Genomic DNA, 8,305 nt, shown 5'->3' with positions numbered 1-8,305 from the left:
ACACACCTGCACGGACAGAGTGGAGCTGTCCTGCCTCTGCACAGCTGGCCTTTGTGGCCAGTGCAGGGCCTCCGTCCTCATGGGCTGCGCCCGTGTCTCACGGACCATACGGCCAGAGACTCCGTTGGCCAGCCTGGCCTGGAAGGCCCTCTAGCTGGGTCAGCTCTGACCCCACCCTCTGCCCCCTCTGCCCTGTAGACCCCCGGGCTCAGTGCACACTGCTCCCCACTCCTGGGTCTCCACCCAGCTCAGCCAGGAGGAAACTGCGGTGGACTGGAGCTGATGTTAGTCTGATTTGTTTGTTTGGGGGTATCCCTCGAGGCCCATCCCCCTTTGTGAGGCGCCCCAAGCAGCTGTCCTTTGCTGGGTCTGGTTGTTACCAGGCAGGAAGGTCCCTTAGAGCTCGAGGGGGCAGGGACCCTCGTCTGCTCTGGAGCAGTTTCTACCTGAAGGAAGAGCTGCTGCGCCAGCAGAAGCAGACGAGCGTGTTGCCTCATGGAGAAGGTGCAGACCTGGAGCAGAGGGATTCCTCCACAGGCCCAGAGAATTCTGACCACGGGGCAGGGGATGGGTAGTCCCAACAGCAAGTTTATCCATTAAGAACATATGTTTGTCTAGTACAGAGACTCCTTAAAAAACTAAAAATAGAAATACCATGTGACCTTTCAATCCCACTCCTGGGCGTATGTCTGGAGAAACACATAATTTGAAGGTGAATCTGCACTTCTGGGTTCACTGCAGCGCTATTGAAAACAGCCAACCCAGATGTCCATCAACAGAAATGGATAAAGAGGCAGTATGCATATGGTGGGATATTACTCAGCCGTGAAAAAGAATGAAATACCACCACGTGCAGCAACATGGGTGGACCTAGGGATTATTATGCCAAGTGAAGTAAATCAGAGAAAGAGAAATGTTGTATTATATGACTTACATGTGGAATCTAAAGTATGATGTAAATGAATGTATTTACAAAACAGAAACAGACTCACAGTCCTCAAAAACAAACTTATCGTTACCAAAGGGGAAAAATGGGGGAAGGGATAAATTCAGTCAGTCAGTTCAGTCACTCAGACTCTTTGTGACCCCATCAACTGCAGCACACCAGGCTTCCCTGTCCGTCACCAACTCCCGGAGCTTGCTCAAACTCATGTCCATCAAATCAGTGATGCCATCCAACCATCTCATTCTCTGTCATCCCCTTCTCCTCCTGCCTTCAATCTTTCCCAGCTCAGGGTCTTTTCCAATGAGTCTGTTCTTCTCATCAGGTGGCCAAAGTATTGGAGTTTCAGCTTCAGCATCAGTCCTTCCAGTGAAGGTTCAGGACTGATTTCCTTTAGGATTGACTGGTTTGATCTCCTTGCAGTCCAAGGAACTCTCAAGAGTCTTCTCTAATACCACAGTTCAAAAGCATCCATTCTTTGGTGCTCAGCTTTCTTTATGGTTCATCTCTCGCATCCATACATGACTACTGGAAAAACTATAGCTTTAACTATATGGACCTTTGTCAGCAAATTCATGTTAATTAGTTTGGGATTAATGTATACACACTTGTTCAGTTGCCAACTCGTGTCTGACTTTTTGTGATCCCATGAACTGTAGCACACCAATCTTCCCTGTCCTTCACTATCTCCCTGACTTTGCTCAAACTCATGTCCATTGAGTCAGTGAGACCATCTAACCATCTTGTCCTCTGTCACTCCCTTCTCCTCCTGCCCTCAATCTTTCCCAGCATCAGGATCTTTTCCAATGAGTCGACTCTTCACATCAGGTGGCCAAAGTATTGGAGCTTCAACATCAGTCCCTCTAATGAATACTGAGGGTTTATTTCCTTTAGGATTGACCAGTTTGATATCCTTGCAGTCCAAGGGACTTGCAAGAGTCTTCTCCAGCACCACAGGTTCATTACTATATATAAGTAGAGAACCAACAAGTACCTGCTGTATAGCACAGAGAATTCTGCTCCATACTGTGTGATAACCAACAAGGAAAGATGCCGCAAAAGAATAGCTATATGTATATGTGTAACTGAGTCACTTTGTAAACCAACTAACCTCAATATAAAAAACAAGTTTAAAAAGAGCATATGTTTATCAAACAACTTTAGGAAAATGTCTAGGAGGGCGGCACGTGGGGGAGGGGAGAGGTGTTTGTAGCATGTGCAGTTGACAAGGCCGCTGTGTAAAGATGAAGACCCAGGAACCAGTGAGAAAAGATCAAGAACCTGATAGAAAAACAGGTGCCAGACACAAGCCGGCATCTCACAGGCATCTGTCAGTAAATGTGGGAGGGGAGGGTCTCCTTCACTTGTGGAGACCCTGTCCCAGCTCCAGGTCAGCAGGTAAGACCCTTGGGCCCTCCATCAGCACCGCTGGAGGAGCAGCTGATGAGACATGGTGAGCATGAGGGATGCCAGCTCCACAGCCATACGCTCAGGGTGAGGGGACAGGGCGCATGTCCGAGGCCCTGCAGAGGGTGGGGTCCCTTCCAAGGCTGCACAAATGAGACAGAGACAGGTAGACTGCTGGGCATCAGTGTGGGTGTGGTGAGAAGGTTGCTGCGTGGGGTGGGTGAGGTGGGGTGAGGGGGGTTCTCAGCTTTGGGTCCTGGTCCTCTCAGTGGTGTTCGGGGTAGGGGGGAGGCTCACAGTGCTCTGCGCCTATAAAATCAGTGAAAAGCCGGGCTTGGGCTCCATGGGGTAGACGGTGGGGGTTGGGGGGTGGGTAGCCCACCCCTAAACCACAGCCTCCATGGGCCCCTTCCTCTCTGACAACACCCCCCTGCCCTCGTGTGCGCCAGGCACCCTGCAGACACCAGCATCCACCCCTTCACTTCCTACTGAGCGCTCAGCAGACACCCGGCTCTGGCCCGAGCTTTCCTGCGGGGACCACGAGGCAGGGCAGTAGCTGGGTGTCCAGAGCATCTTCAGAAGCCAGGCGGATGGAGGCCTTCGAGGGCTGCCCTCCATCCTTGCCACGACTCGGTGTGGACGCTGTCCCCTTGCCTGCGGCACACATGGGGACCTGGGAAAGCCGGGAGCATCAGTACTGACGCAGCCCCGTCCCCAAAGGCCGCTCTTCCCCTGGCTCAACCCTGAGACGGGAGGGGCCACTAGTGTGGGGTCCCGGTCCTTTGTGAGGCACACCGCCCGCCCCCCTGCCCAGTGAAGGCCCACTGCCTTCTTTGCTCCCTGCTGGTTCTGGGAACACAGGAGGTGGGGGTGCAGGCTGTGCTTCCTGAGGAAGTTTCTTCAGGAAATGCACAGGCCCCGGGGAGCCCAGATCTGATGCTGGACACAAGCCTGGGGGCCGGGCTACAGCCTGCAGGGCAAGGGGGCTGGGTAGCAGGGAGCAGGCCAGCCCAGCCCTCACCTCCCAGGAGCCCAGCCCAGGGCCAGCCTCCCTCTACACTCCAGGCCAGGATGGCCTGTGCTGCAGGGACCAGACTTCCTGGAACCAGCCCAGCATGGGGCTCTGGCCAGGGCCTCAGGCAGGCCAGAGCTTGAGCGCCTTCAGCCCAACTGTCCCCCAGGACAGACGCTTGGCCTTCCAGAAGATGCCGGCTCACGAATGCTGTGCTGATCTGTTGGTTTCAAAAGGGAAGGATCAGATTCAGGCTCTGACCTGGCCTCAGATCAATAGTCCTCTCTCAGGAAGGGCTGGGAGGGGTCAAAACAGGGACCCTGGCTGGGATCCGGGGCAGGACTGCAGCCCGGCAGGCCTCTGTCGCCCGTAGTGAGATGAGGCCAAGCCCTGTCCCGAGACTCTGGCTCCAGGGGCCCCGGAGCAGCAAGGCTGTGGGTTTGTAGGGGCTGCCCCCCAAGGCTTCCCCCAAGAGGGGCCGTGTAGGGGCTGACAGCCCCAAGTGCTGCACCCAGTGGAGCCAGGTGGTGATTGAGACTTCGTGGTCCTGCCCACTGTCTGGGGGATCCTCAGGGCAGGGCGAGGGCCTCTGGCAGCGGTGGGGCCTCATAGAAGAGAGCTAACCTCAAGTGAAAGTTGGGGGCCTGAGTACACGGGGCAGTTTGTGCAGGAGGGGAGGCAGAAGTGGGGAGCCCCACTTGGCTCTGTGGACAGACTAGGGCTGCTACTGACCCTATGGGGGTGCCTCCCACAGGGCGGCTGCGCCGGGAATCCTGATGCCGCGTCTCCAGGAGCCACGGAAGCCTCACTTCCCAGACCCTCTGCCCCTGCCGTCTCCCTCTCACCCAGTCAGCGTCTTACTGCTGGGCACCCTGGTGGACCCCAGGGGCTAGGCGGGACACAGCAGAATCAAAGTGGGCAGAGACAGCAAATGGATGAATCCCTAGATAATACCCTGCCATGGGGGGAGGGCACCAGTGGAACGAGTGGGCAAAATGAGGGCAGAGGCCTCAAAGCAGGAGAGAACCGGATGCCTGGGGACAGACCCGGAAGCCAGTGGGGCTGGAGTGGCGCAGGGTCGGAGCACGGCCGCCCCGGGCCCCGAGTAAGCAGATGGTCAGTAACCTCTCAAGTGACCAGTGACCTCCCCCCAGGGGGTGACCAGAGGCCAGTGACCTCACCCTGGGGACCCGGTCGGCAGCGGTGACCGAGCAGTGTGGTCACTGGCCAGTGCGAGTGGTCTTTTTTTCTGGGAAACCAGTCCAGGAACACAGGGATCTGCCCTCCTCCCCCCAGACTCCCAGGAATGGGAGGGTGGGGCAGGCTCTCCACTCCCTGCCTTGGGGGTGGGGGTGGGACCGGGAGTTATAAATGGAAGGAGAGGCTGTTGCCATGGTGACCAGGGCGCCTGCTTCTAGAGCAATCCCCGTTGGCGCCAAGACGCCCCCCTGGCCCCTGCCCGCCCTCCTGGGAACCGGCGGCTGGACGCCCCGGCCTTTTAAGGGCATCTCTGGATTGCTGAAATGCTATCTGCTGCTCTCAGGAGGAAGGAAGTTCTTCAGCTGAGCAGGCCCCCACAGGCCCCCTCAGTTTGCATGAGGGGGGCGCAGGAGAAGCCAGCTTCTGGGGGGTAGCAGGGGTCAGGGCCCCGTGATCTTGTTAGATGCGGGGAGTCCCAGCTCCCCTCTCCCAGCCTGGATTCGGGCTACTTTTCACAGGCAGCAGGAGGCCCTCAGCAGGAGGGAGAGTTTGGGGGTACCCACAGCCAAACCACTCAGGGTCTCATGTCATGTTTGTGGGTGGGGGCTGGGCAGGGGAGAATGGCTGTGGTCTCAGGCAACCTGGGAAGCAGCCTTGCAGTGTTCGAAGGGTCCCCCTAGCTCCCCAGCCAAGCCCCACCAGTGTCATGGCAGAAGAGGCCCCTGGCCGTGGCAGAGGGGCCACACCCGGGCTCTGGAGCACTGGGCTCCAGGGAACACTTTGGAGGTCAGCCCCTGAGCCACTAGGGCAGGCAGGCAAGACCTGGGAGGTTCCTCGGACTCCTCCTTGCGCTGCTGGTGAGCCTGAGCTCCCTGGGTGCCCCGGCTCGCTCCCCACCCACAGCGGTTCTCCTTACTGGTCAGTGCTGTGGCCCCCCTGAGCAGGCCTGGGCTCTGCAGCCCGTGACGTGTCCTCCTTTGTGAGGTGGGTGAGGGCGGCCCCACACTCTGTGGCCCACACGTTGCTGGGGAAAGCGGACAGGCCACGGGTTTGCCTATCCAGATAGGGGGAGGGGAAGCCGCATTCCTGCCGTAAAGAGCTTGGACTCTAGTCCACTCCTCCTGCACTTTGTGCCTTGGGAAGCAGGGACTAGAGAGGGACCTGCCCGAGGCTGAAGAGCTCACCCAGAGAGGGCCCAGCTGCAGCGTCCACATGGTGACTGCAGTGGGTGGGATGGGCACTGTGGCTGAGCAGCCCCGAAACAACACACCTGGTGAGACACGCTGCCGGGTGCGGATTGGAAGTGAGAGTGCTGGTCGCTCAATCCTGTGCGACGCTTTGTGACCCCATGGGCTGTATCCCGCCAGGCTCCTAGGTCCATGGATTTCTTCAGGCAAGAATACTGGAGTGGGTTGCCATTTCCTCCTCCAGTTCTTCCCGACCCAGGGATCGAACCCGTGTCTCTTATGTGTCCTGCATTGGCAGGTGGGTTCTTTACCACTAGAACCACCTGGGCAGCAAGGTTAATACACAACTATTGTGCAGAAATATATTGTATCCTACTTACAGGCAACAAACGATTCAGAATTGAAAGGAGAAGTAACATCAAAATATGAAATATTTAGGGAGAGAGCTTACTAAAGAAATGTGCAAACCGTGACTGAACATTACAAAATAGTGCTGGAGGAAATTGAGATGAATTTGATAAATGGAGATATGGATTGTGTTTGCAGATGAGATGATGCAGTATGGTTAAAACATCAGGTCTCTCCAGATCGACTTGGTCCTCCGGAGCAACCCCCAGCCTAAATCCGATCAGGGTTTCGCAGAAGCTGATTCTCAAGTTCACAGGGAAACGTGAAGTGAGCACAGTTAGCACAAATCCGGTGACAAAGGATGAATACGGAGGGCATACCTAGCCTGATCTCAAGATTTACTACAAAGTGACTGCAATTAGGACAGTGTGGTGTTGGCGTTGGGAGTGGACAAGCACATGAATGGAAAAGAATGGATGGTCTGCACACAGGTCCACACAAATGTGGACAATTTTCCACAAAGTGCAAATGCAGTTCAACCGAGAAAAGATCGTCTTTTCAACAAGTGCTGTGAGGACAGTGGGTGTTCAAGTGGTGTGAGGACACAGATGGAACTTGGATCCCAACCTCTCACTGTGTACTGACATTAACTCGAAATCATAGACCTATGTGTATGATATAAAACTAAGATTTCTAGTAGGGAACATAAGGAGAGTATCCTTGTAACCCTGAGTTAGGAAAAGATTTCTTAGATAAAACTCCGACATGAGCCATAAAAGAAAATGGATAAATTGGACTTTATGAGATGAGGAGCTTTGCTCTTCCAAGTTGGGAAGACCAGCAGCAGCCTGGGAGAGAACTTTGCAAAGCTGAGAACTGCCTGAAATACCCCCCAGTAGGAAAACAGCCCAATTTAAGAAACAGGCACGAAGTGTGAGTACACATTTCACCAAGAAGACACACGATGGCAAATAAGTTCAGCATTAGTCATCAGGGAAATGCAAATTAAAACCACAACCAGATACCACTGTGCCCTAATTAGAAAATTGAGAATTTAAAAGACTGACCATCCCCAGGGCTCCAGAGATGGGAATGAGCAGGAACTCTCAGTCCTTGCTGGTGAGAATATGAACAGGTCCCCCCACTTTAGAAAACTGGAAGTTTCTTTAAAAGTTAAACATACGGTCACCCATACGACCCAGCCATTCCACTCCTAGAGAAAGAGCCTTCATCCACGCAAGGACGTGCACACGAGTGGTCATTGCAGCTTTGTTTGTAATGGCCCCAAACTGGAAACAGAACCCCTGTCCACCGGGAGGTGGGTGGAGACACACCTGGGGGCACCCATCTCGTGAAGGATGATGCTACGGTGTGAGTGGCTCTCAAGGCAGTAAGTGACATGCGGCAGAACTGAGCCTGTACTCTGCAGTTCCACTGTACCTTCCGGAAAATGCAGACGCATCATAGTGACAGCCAGTGGATCTGTGGTTGCCTGGAGCTGGTGGGGGTGGGGGCGCCGAGATGCTCATTCTCTCAATTGTGAGAGGCCGCAATGTGCACTCGCTCAGACTGCACGCTCTGAATATGTGCGAGTCCCTGTGTGTCAATCAGACCTCAGTAAAGCTGTTTAGGATGCGGTGGTTAAGTGCTAAGTTGCTTCAGTCGTATCTGACTCTTCACGACCCCATGGACTGCACCCCGCTAGGCTGCTGTGTCCATGGGATTCTCTGGGCAAGAATACTGGAGTGGGTTGCCATCCCCTTCTCCGGGGCATCTTAACAAACAACAAAACCCCTAACAAGTAAGATGAATCCACTGAATGTTCTCAGAATATTCACCGAACTTCCAGAAATGTGTACAGTGCTGTTTCAAAGGGACACAGCGTCCCCGTCTACAGAGGGGCCCCAGGGGTGCAGGCGCTCCTGTTCAGCCCTCTTAGCTGCTGGTCACCTGGCCCGGCTACACACCTTCAGCAGCAGCTGCGAGGGCTGAGGTATCAGCTCAGGGTTGCAGGACCAGAAAGTGGATTTAAGCCTCTTCTGGCTCAAGCTGAAGCTGGTCCCTGGTCCCTTGGCCCTGGCTTCTCCTTGGTGTCGTTCGTTTGCTAAGTCGTGTCCGATTCTTTGTGACCCCGTGGACTGCAGCACGCTGGGCTTCTCTGTTCTTCGCTATCTCCCAGAGTTTGCTCAAACTCATGTCCATCAAGTC

Source organism: Capra hircus, chromosome 1 (genome assembly GCF_001704415.2).
Source record: "Capra hircus breed San Clemente chromosome 1, ASM170441v1, whole genome shotgun sequence".
NCBI lineage: Eukaryota > Metazoa > Chordata > Mammalia > Artiodactyla > Bovidae > Capra > Capra hircus.
Note: the sequence above shows the minus strand (reverse complement) of the source record.